This window comes from Nilaparvata lugens, unplaced genomic scaffold (genome assembly GCF_014356525.2).
Source record: "Nilaparvata lugens isolate BPH unplaced genomic scaffold, ASM1435652v1 scaffold5324, whole genome shotgun sequence".
Taxonomy (NCBI): Eukaryota; Metazoa; Arthropoda; class Insecta; order Hemiptera; family Delphacidae; genus Nilaparvata; species Nilaparvata lugens.
In genome coordinates, this window is record NW_024091182.1 from 1 (window position 1) to 11,040 (window position 11,040).

General features: G+C 30.7%; 1 long non-coding RNA gene across 3 annotated transcripts; it reads left to right on the forward strand.

The window, feature by feature from the left end:
• Nucleotides 1-5,579: 5,579 nt before the first annotated feature.
• LOC120355945 lies at nucleotides 5,580-7,034 on the forward strand. 3 transcript variants are annotated; one of them, XR_005573874.1, is made up of 3 exons: nucleotides 5,580-5,626; nucleotides 6,243-6,461; nucleotides 6,815-7,034. It is a non-coding gene; the product is annotated as an uncharacterized LOC120355945 (long non-coding RNA). The 3 variants fall into 3 exon arrangements; XR_005573875.1 differs by lacking the exon at nucleotides 5,580-5,626 and adding an exon at nucleotides 5,817-5,841; XR_005573873.1 differs by lacking the exon at nucleotides 5,580-5,626 and adding an exon at nucleotides 5,943-6,002.
• Nucleotides 7,035-11,040: the final 4,006 nt, after the last annotated feature.

Sequence of the window (11,040 nt, forward strand, 5' to 3'; positions counted from 1 at the left end):
GAGACCTAGTGCAATCGAATCTTTATATTATAAACCTACTATGTTCTGAATTTCGTGAGAATCGTTAGAGCCGTTTTCGAGATCCGGTGAAATACAAACATATAAACATCTAATTATCCAAACATCTAAACATATAAACAGAAATTGCTCGTTTAATAGTATAGGATGACTGAATTTGAAATTACAACGGTCGCTCAACTACGCAATTGATTCATTTTTGATGCGAGAAGAGATGACCATATCATAGGAGGCTGAATTGGTTGAAGTTGAAGGAGAGGAGACAATACTTCATGATGAGTCTTGTTTATCAGCTGATTGTCAAGGGGAGAGGTTCTCGGTATTTGAAGGAAAGATTTACACTCCTAGCTCATGTTCACAGCAGGAACACGCGACAGCACGAGTTCTCCTCAAATACCTCGTCACCGCACAGTTATGTATAATATAGTATATTTCGCACCTAGGGCCGAAAATGAGACTTTTCTGGCTCGAAATCGGAAAAACATTTTTGCCCATGGTGAGAACGTTATTTTTCGCCACACAGAAAAATAAACAATATAAATATGAAAATAATTTATTGTCTATTATAAGCACTTCTGAAAGCAAAAGTGGAAGGTCATAGCTCTAGCAAATCTGAGGTAATCTGAATATCAGGAAATTGTCCAAGTATTTTTATTTTTATTCTGATTTGTCTAAATAACCTAAAAGATTATGTTCAATTATGTAAGAGGTTGAGTTTAAACTTTTTATTCTTCCAAATGACAATAAGATGATATTATTATAAATGTTTTAATTATTGAATGATAAACACAAATAATGAAAAGTTTTTGATCAGCTGTTTTAGCACACTTGAAATTTGGCCAATCTGAATGTCAATGGAAGTTTAGGTTAGAAGTTCTATCCTACTCTGGAATCGAATTATTTGAATAGTTTATAATAATATATATCTTATCTGTATTTTATTCATCCAAATAGAATGATAGTATATTATTGCAGAATACTTTATTGAATTCTAGAAGCATAAAATGATTCCGTTTATCCACTATGTTCCGTGATAAACGCAGTACTAGGAGGTTTGAGGTTAGATTCTATTATACTCTGAAAATTGAATTTGAATAGTTTATAATATCTCATTTGTATTTCATTCATCCAAATAAAATGATAGTATCTTATTGCAAAATACTTTATTCAATTCTAGAAGCATAAACTTATTCCGTTTCATAAACTATTTTTTTGATTCTTGAATAGTTTTTTCAAGTTTATTGAATTTGAATAGTTTATAATATCTCATTTGTATTTCATTCATCCAAATAAAATGATAGTATCTTATTGCAAAATACTTCATTTGATTCTAGAAGCATAAACTGATTCCGTTTTATAAACTATTTTGTAAACACGTTCACAACAAATCAGAATCAGCTGACTTCAAGGTTATTTTACAGCCCTAGGGCCGTAAAAATTTTACCGGCCTGGTCAGAAAACAATCATTTTCGGCCCCATATGACGCACGAAAACTAGCTCATTACATTCAAGTGGGGCGAAAAATTAATATATTTCATTACTTGTAATATAAGAAGGAATGAAAAATATTTTTTCCTGATAGTATTTATTTTTGATTTATTTTTTCACGCTGATTCTGTCAACCGATCAGCTGGAAGAGAAGAGGTGGTTGATGCAGAGCCGCAAGAATTGCAGTACTGGCGGGTTGCAATATCATCAAGAGCATCTATGATGCTGCCCTATGCTCGGTCAGTACAATTTATTCATTTATTTACTAATTTATTCATTTGTTCATCTATTCATCTACTCAATCATTATTTTATACCCATATATTTCATCTATTATTTACAAAACAATGTATTGTTGCAGAGAAACATCTGGCTTACTTCCCACATTTGAAATAATTCCTTGATATGGAACAAAACTTTTAGCAGTAATCACTTTGGGAAATGTACCAGAAATTTCAAGTGTCATTTATTTAAAAGTAATTGGTGAAATACCCGGGGATTTTGAGTTGACTGTTATTTCAGGCAGCCTAGATGTCTCTTTTCCATTAGCAAATAATATTCATAAATGAAGAAGACAGAGTTATGAATCAACTTTCGAGAATATAAATTTCCAAGATTTATATGGAGAAGAATAGAGTAAACAGATGGAAAAATTGAATGGTTTATAATATATCTTATCTGTATTTCATTCATCCAAATAAAATGATAGTATCTTATTGCAAAATACTTCATTTGATTCTAGAAGCATAAAATGATTCCGTTTATCCACTATGTTCCGTGATAAACGCAGTACTAGGAGGTTTGAGGTTAGATTCTATTATACTACTCTGAAAATTGAATTTGAATAGTTTATAATATCTCATTTGTATTTCATTCATCCAAATAAAATGATAGTATCTTATTGCAAAATACTTCATTTGATTCTAGAAGCATAAACTGATTCCGTTTTATAAACTATTTTGTAAACACGTTCACAACAAATCAGAATCAGCTGACTTCAAGGTTATTTTACAGCCCTAGGGCCGTAAAAATTTTACCGGCCTGGTCAGAAAACAATCATTTTCGGCCTCCATATGACGCACGAAAACTAGCTCATTACATTCAAGTGGGGCGAAAAATTAATATATTTCATTACTTGTAATATAAGAAGGAATGAAAAATATTTTTTCCTGATAGTATTTATTTTTGATTTATTTTTTCACGCTGATTCTGTCAACCGATTCAGCTGGAAGAGAAGAGGTGGTTGATGCAGAGCCGCAAGAATTGCAGTACTGGCGGGTTGCAATATCATCAAGAGCATCTATGATGCTGCCCTATGCTCGGTCAGTACAATTTATTCATTTATTTACGAATTCATTCATTTGTTCATCTATTCATCTACTCAATCATTATTTCATACCCATATATTTCATCTATTATTTACAAAACAATGTATTGTTGCAGAGAAACATCTGGCTTACTTCCCACATTTGAAATAATTCCTTGATATGGAACAAAACTTTTAGCAGTAATCACTTTGGGAAATGTACCAGAAATTTCAAGTGTCATTTATTTAAAAGTAATTGGTGAAATACCCGGGGATTTTGAGTTGACTGTTATTTCAGGCAGCCTAGATGTCTCTTTTCCATTAGCAAATAATATTCATAAATGAAGAAGACAGAGTTATGAATCAACTTTCGAGAATATAAATTTCCAAGATTTATATGGAGAAGAATAGAGTAAACAGATGGAAAAATTGAATGGTTTATTCTCATTTCAATTCTGTATTATAATCTATTTGATGAGCGCTGCTTCAACTCATCATTTAGTGTGTTGATAGTTCCCTATCCACTTGATAGCCTTGAGCTATGCCACTGCAGTCGAAACTGTTTTTCTAATGAAATAATTCTATAATAGATTTATTCCAAGTTTTTTGAGAAAGTGAGAAATTATTACAGTACTTTTTTTACCAAAGCATGTCAGCTGACACGTTTTAGTTGTATTGGACTTGGTTGAGTCACCATGAATGTAGCTTATGTTCCTCTAAGTAATATATTATAGTCTCACTATACTCCCAGCCTGGTATTCTATTCAAATTAGAAATTAGTACGGAACTGAATGATTCTCTCATGGGATAAGAGAATTGTAAACATAAAAATTCTAATTTTCTCAAGAATTAGAAAGCAGATTCTTTAACAGTGTCAAAATAATACAACCTGCATAATTTATTCATCAATACAATTATTACAATGATCTATAATAGTAGATATCGGAAATGTTTATTTTAAATTTTATGGAGAATGGAGATCGCTTTGAAATTTATAAAAAATCAAGATCAATAATCAACACTGCTTTTAAATTATTATTTCAGACAATATGTGTCAGAGGTGATACCCTACTGTTGAGAGTGAGAGGAAACTATAATGTCACTCCGGTAAAACTAGTACAAAAAAGAACTATAGTACAATTGAAAACATAATTAAAATCGAATGAAATAATAATTCAATTCGATGAAAAATCAAATTGGAAACTACTATTTTGTTTGCACAGTAAAAATGCTATAGTTGCCAATGAATAATCAGTTCATATTATCAGTACCTATTTATTTTTTTTTTTAAATTGTGTTTACACAATCATTCAAGATGAAAATCTTTTATAAGATCATACAAATTATCTCATTTTAAACGTTTGAATAATTGAAAATAACTAAAATAGGTTTTTTAACAATGTAAAATTAATGTTCATAAATAAAATGACCGACAGAAACTTTAAAGCATGTTTATTAACACAATAATTTATTGTGAACAAATTCAAGGAAATTCAGAAATAGGAGTTATTAATTAACACAATAACTTATTGTGAACAAATTCAAGGAAATTCAGAAATAGGAGTTATCAATTAACACAAATAACTTGCACATTTTCCAGGATAATTACATATAACTTTTTTCATTGAAAATTTACAAATTACAAATATTTAGGTAGGCTATTTATTTCACATAATTAACTTCATTATTAGTAGCCTACCTATTCACAGTAGTATTTTTAAATTGTGTTTACACAATCATTCAAGATGAAAATCTTTTATAAGATCATACAAATTATATAATTCTAAAATGTTCGGAAAATTGAAAATAGCAATAAGTTTTTTACAATGAAAAATGAATGTTCATAAATAAAATGACCGACAGAAACTTCAAATATGATTATTACTGTAAAACAACAATTTATAGTAAACAAATTTAAGGGAATTCATAAATAGGAGTAATTGATTAACACAACTAACTTGCAACCAGGGTATAGATCTATTGACAAAAGAACATTTTTAATGAATACCGTAGTCTTTATCGAAAATTTACACAGCACGGTACAACTAGGAAGCTTACTTATTTCACATTAACTTCTTTTTAAGTAACTATTTAGTATTTTTGAATTGTGTGTTACTGCATTTAAAATGAAACTTTTATAAAATCATACAATTTTAAACAATTGAATAATTGAAAATAACTAAAATAGGTTTTTTAACAATGTAAAATTAATGTTCATGGATGAAATTACTGACAGAAACTTCAACGTATTAACACAATAGTTTGATGTGAACAAATTTAAAGAAATTCATAAATAGTAGTTTTTAATTAACACAACTAACTTGTTCATTTTCCAATAGGCCTATTAAGATCTATTGACAAAATATATTTTTTTTAATAGTCTTTATCGAAAATTTACAACTAGGTACTTATTTGACATAGTTGACCTCATTTACAAAATCACTCTCTAACTATAGCTACTTACTTATTCAACATAATAAACTCTATTAACAGAATCACTCTTTCACTAGGGTACTTATTTCATTTAATTAACTTCATTTACAAAATGTTACTTTGAATGCAAACACTTCTAAAATGAACTACAAAGATGAAGTGAAATAGTATTTACTAAAGGTACCGGGACTATACAGGGCCGTCGACAGGGGGGGCTGAGGAGGCAAATGCACAGGGGCCCGGGCATCGAGGGGTGCAACCCTCCACCTCCCAATCACTCCCCTACCCCTTTGGGGTCCCGAGTCCGAGGTGGTATACTGCACAGGGGCCCATCAATTCTCTCTACAGCCCTGACAACATAGATTATACAAAATCACAGAAGGTGATTAAATTCTCTCGACGGCCCTGACAACATAGATTATATAAAATCACAGAAGGTTATTAAATTCTCTCGACGCCCTGACAACATAGATTATACAAAATCACAGAGGTGATTAAATTCTCTCGACGGCCCTGACAACATAGATTACAAAATCACAGAAGGTTATTAAATTCTCTCGACGGCCCTGACACATAGATTATACAAAATCACAGAAGGTGATTAATTCTCTCGACGGCCTGACAACATAGATATACAAAATCACAGAAGGTGATTAAATTCTCTCGACGGCCCTGACAACATAGATTATACAAAACACAGAAGGTGATTAAATTCTCTCGACGGCCCTGACAACATAGATTATACAAAATCACAGAAGGTGATTGAATTCTCTCGAAGGCCCTGACAACATAGATTATACAAAATCACAGAAGGTGATTAAATTCTCTAGACGGCCCTGACAACATAGATTATACAACAACACAGAAGGTGATTAAATTCTCTCGACAGCCCTGACAACATAGATGATACAAAATCACAGAAGATGATTAAATTCTCTTGACGGCCCTGACAACACAGATTATACAAAATCACAGAAGGTGATTAAAAATCACAGAAGGTGATTAAATTCTCTCGACGGCCCTGACAACATAGATTATACAAAATCACAGAAGGTGATTAAATTCTCTCGACGGCCTGACAACATAGATTATACAAAATCACAGAAGGTGATTAAATTCTCTCGACGGCCCTGACAACATAGATTATACAAAATCACAGAAGGTGATTAAATTCTCTCGACGGCCCTGACAACATAGATTATACAAAATCACAGAAGGTGATTAATTCTCTCGACGGCCCTGACAACATAGATAATTCTCTCGACGGCCCTGACAACATAGATTATACAAAATCACAGAAGGTGATTAAATTCTCTCGACGGCCTGACAACATAGATTATACAAAACACAGAAGGTGATTAAATTCTCTCGACGGCCCTGACAACATAGATATACAAAATCACAGAAGGTGTTAAATTCTCTCGACGCCCTGACAACATAGATTATACAAAATCACAGAAGGTGATTAAATTCTCTCGACAGCCCTGACAACATAGATTATACAAAACACAGAAGGTGATTAAATTCTCTCGACGGCCCTGACAACACAGATTATACAAAATCACAGAAGGTGATTAAATTCTCTCGACGGCCCTGACAACATAGATTATACAAAATCACAGAAGGTGATTAAATTCTCTCGACGGCCCTGACAACATAGATTATACAAAATCACAGAAGGTGATTAAATTCTCTCGACGGCCCTGACAACATAGATTATACAAAATCACAGAAGGTGATTAAATTCTCTCGACGGCCCTGACAACATAGATTATAAAAATCACAGAAGGTGATTAAGTAGCCTACTAAAGTGTATGAAAACATCAAAAGTCTTATGTTGTCTGCTGCAAATGGACGCATCGTTGAAAGATTCTTACTGTATTTCTTTTTACTTATTGGTCGAATCCGTTCAACAACATTCTAATGAAAAATGCAACCAGAAGATCTTGCAGTTTGGCGAAAAAAATCACAAAATCCCTGGCCTGTAAAATATAAAATATACAGATGAGAAATTAACTTTACAGTACAGTAAAACTTCTATAATTCGTTATTCTCTATAATTTTTTGTGGAAGCTCAGTCCATTGAAAAAACTCATTTAGCTCGTAGTAGAGCAAAGTATTTCGGTCGCCTGGATCATTCATACAAAAATCGAGCACTGTGTTATCTATAGAAATATATTATCTGGGTTATCTATTTTACCGTAATTGAAAAATAAATTGCAGATACCTATGTACGGCTACTTACCAACCAGTATGCGAAAACCATGAATGCCCAGAAAATTTTGACAGAAGTCTCCACACCCATCATCCACATGATGATCCCAATCATTTGAACGGTGAAGATCTTTCCAGTTCCCTGTGAGTAATGTAATTGATTTAATACAGTGTCTGAATAAAAAAAATAGTGATTTAAATTCATAACCTACATTTTATAAAGTAGTTCCGCTATTCAACTATTAGTTTAAGGTTTGTTGTAAATAATCCACTCGATCTGAGAACTGTACATAATATCAAGACTTAGTCGAATTATCCAACATTAATAATTATATATAATGCGTTATTAAATCAGTAGAATCATCAAATAGTCTGTTCATGATTTTATGATGTAGAGATGTAGAGATAGATTTCAAATGAATAAATTCAAACAATAGCAAAAATAATAAAACGAGTACTGTCTATTATTACTGTTTTGGCCGGGTGACTACTATTCGCTTGAGTTAACAGTGTAATTTAGAACATAAACGCCCTACAATGGGATATCTTCTTATGCTATATTTTCTCTATGTAAATATAGAATTATAATATTAAGCACAGACGTTGAAGATTACAATTTTCTAGTGAACAGTTAAAATACAACGGGATCCCATTATTGCTCTCATAAAACACAATTAATAAAATGAAGCTTAGACTTGAAAAATATAAAAGAAATAATCTCAAACAAAATAAATCTCTTGACAAAGTGTGATTTATTGATTGATTCTTACAAAAGTACATCATAAGAATGATTGGGAGAGAAAAAAATAAGGTAACCTTGTGCTATTCCTCTCCCAAATTTGGATAAGGCTACACATAGTCCGAAATAGGTCGTCTTGTTGATCACTTCACAAAATGTTCAGTCCTTAATTATTTTTACAAAGTAGATTTTTTAATTTAGATGCTTCAGAGCACAAAAGAAATATTTCACATTATTATCACTAAAATAGGAAATATTCATAATTATATTGAAGGACAAAAAAACAAACTTAATTCATTCTAAAGTAGGCACTCAGGTGTCCATATCAAATTGGATTTCTTTATACTTGGAAACGTTAAACTTGGATTTATATGTGTGATAATTTAATTCTCACCTATATATTGACATAAATACATGCAAATCCAATTATGTCTATCAATGCTTGCTGCATGGATATGTAATTTGTTGAAAGAGAAAATGTTGTCAATAGAATAATGTGAAAGAAAATTGTTATTTGTGATCAAATGCTCATCAGTGAATTGTGAAAATACATCAATGAATTGTAAAAATTTCATCACTGTAAAAAATACAGTGATAGAAATTTTCTCAAGAATGTATGAAAAATTCACACCTATATGTTTACATAAGGCATAAAACTCAATTGGTATGTCTATTAATCCTTGATGTTTGAATATCTAATTTGTCGAAATAGAAAATTTTGTCAATAGGATAATATGAAAGAAAATCCTTGTGTGTAAATCCTAGTCTTTCATAAAAAGACAAGAAATGTATACGATGCTCTGTATGTTTTTTGCTGTCTATTTTATTCAATCTTTTTAATAATAGTACATCTTTTTAATAATAGTACATTGTTATAATCTTTGTAATAATATTCATATTTTTGCAGTTTGTGTATTAGGAACTTATAGAACCAGTTTTAAGGTCTGCTCATGCTTCTACCGCTACAGAGTATTGTTAATAAAGGTTGATGAAATTATGTTAACAGATGTTATAATCAACAGCTGAAATCCGACTTGACAATCAAATACAGTGTGCTATAAAGATGTTTGTTTTTTTTTAGATATCTTCAAAAGTTTAATGATAATCTCAAGATTCATAAAACATCAACTAGTTCAGTCTATGAGAAATGGTAAAATATTGAATCAGACACTTCATGTCAAGTTTCCGTTCTAGTTATTTTGTAGTTTACCATTCTACAGTTTTGAGAAACACGCAATATTGAGGAGAACATACGGTTTGGGAAGTAAGTCCTCAGTGCGAATATATCTATTACTATCCCTTTATTCATACAATAAGTAGATCATCGAAATCATAGGGAGAGGAATGTAAGGTAACCTTGTGCTATTCCTCTCCCAAATTTATATAAATAAATCTGAAATAAATCACGTGAAAAAGAACATGTTGGAGACTTACGATTCCCATACTGAGGACATTGTCGAAGATGCCACAGAAAGTGTCCTTGAGGTCTCTGAAGAAGATCAGAGTTGATCTGAATGACACGACCTGAGCAAAGAAACCGTTCACTTTTTAGATTTTGTAAGAATTTAATAAACGAGAACATTTAATAAACTTTCAACGACATCAAAGTACAAGATTTTATTGATGCTATCAATAACTTCTACGTAAATTCTACACAATATACTTATACATTCTGTTCACTTTCTTGGTTAGGGATACTCGTATTTACATAAAAATTATTTATCGAAGTATCTATTTTTGTGAGAAATTAAATGACTTTGAAAACAGGGTACTTTGAATTTTAATTCTTATACATTCTGTTATATATGGAAATGACAGCATTTTATGATAATTTATTCATTCTGTTATACATAGATTCCCAAAAGGAGATGCACTTTCTATTTATTGATGAAAAACTGTAACTGATAGGTGATTTGAATTTTTAATTTTCAAAAAAGTAGCTTGAATTTAATTATTGTCATTGAATTAAAGCTTGAATTTCATGTCATTGAATTTAATTGTTTCAAATAGCTCTTTCAAAGTAATTGAAATTTTGCATTCAATGTGTGATAAACTAAGTTACAGGGTAAGATTTATTTAAACGAGAAAGTATCATTTTTACCCGAGAAAAATGAAAACCTGTTGACCCCTGGATTAATAATAAACCTGTTATAGATTTTGGACTGGAGTCCTTGAGTTTGATAGTATATGACGTAAATAATGTGCACCAAATTAATTGGACTACTATCGTATGTACTTAGAAATCAAATCAAAGGAACTTTTCTCTATTAATTTATTTCTACATAATAGATATTAAATTAATAGGTATTAAAAGATATAAATTAATAGATTAATAAATTAACACATATTATGTGTCTCATTCTTTAGAGTCATTTTCAAGTGTAATTTTTTTCTATTATTAACCATTAATTTCGTTCTCTTATTTCTTATCCTTAAATATTAATTTTTATTGCTAAAGTCTTCCAATGAAGCCTACAGTTCAATTCTATAAAATTTCACTGCTTTAAATTCTTTTACTACACTTTTATTTAATATACTTTTTTCTCTTCACTAGCACTAGGCCTACACCAACTCGAAGGGCTTTGTTCTCTTCAACCTCCTTGTGAGTTCAGTGTTGTCTAGTAAAGTGTAAATGAGAAAAATAACCAACAATAAATTAATACTACCACTAACTTCTTATTTATAATCAGGTGTTTGAGTATGACTAACTATTCATATGACTTAATTCTTAGAACTGCAAGAATTTTATTACAAATTTTGATAGAATGTTGCAATTTTAAAAAGAAATAATATGTATAACCAGCTATTTATTTCTTATAAAATTATTGCTGTTCTAAAAGCTA